Below are 687 nucleotides of genomic sequence, written 5' to 3' on the forward strand. Positions count from 1 at the left end.
TGAGCCTGACGCACGGGGGCGGATCAGCATGAGAGACGTCACGTCTTTCCACTTGATTTAATGACGGGAGGCCTACGACCGAAATGAATGCTGTTTACCAAAATATTAAACGTTTTTATATTGAATAAATGTATATATATATATATATATTTATTTATTTTTTAAATTTATTATTATTTTTTATTTTTTTTTTGTGTGTGTATGTGTGTATGTGTGTGTACATATTGTGACCCCTGTACGCTTGTTCGTGTGCGAAAAATTGTGAAACTACGCGAATAAACGAAAGTATTTTTAAAATGGTGTTGAATTTTGTTGTTGAAGTTTGTTTTTCCTCCAAGGAGAGGACAACCTGGCCAGGGAGAAACCCGGCTAGAGACAAGAGGCCCGACCTCCATACGTGGCCGAGGACGCGGCATACAAAATGACGTCCCATCTGCACGGCGTGGTCCCCCGCCCGTAGGTAGGCTCCGGGGTGGCGGGGGGTCTTGGCCCTCGCGTACCGTTCATCCCAGGACACGTGCTGCAGGCGGCTCAGGGTGACCGCGAGCTTATCCCGCGGCGATTAACGCCCCGCCCCCCGCCCAGTGCAGGCAGATATTTGGACAGCCCCGGTCCCGGCGCTTCAGCGTCTGCTTCAGCACCGCGGCTCGCCGACAGCTCCCGATCAGGCAGAGATTTGGACAGCCC

The sequence above is a fragment of the Zeus faber genome (assembly GCF_960531495.2).
Source record: "Zeus faber genome assembly, chromosome: 3".
NCBI classification, from domain to species: Eukaryota; Metazoa; Chordata; class Actinopteri; order Zeiformes; family Zeidae; genus Zeus; species Zeus faber.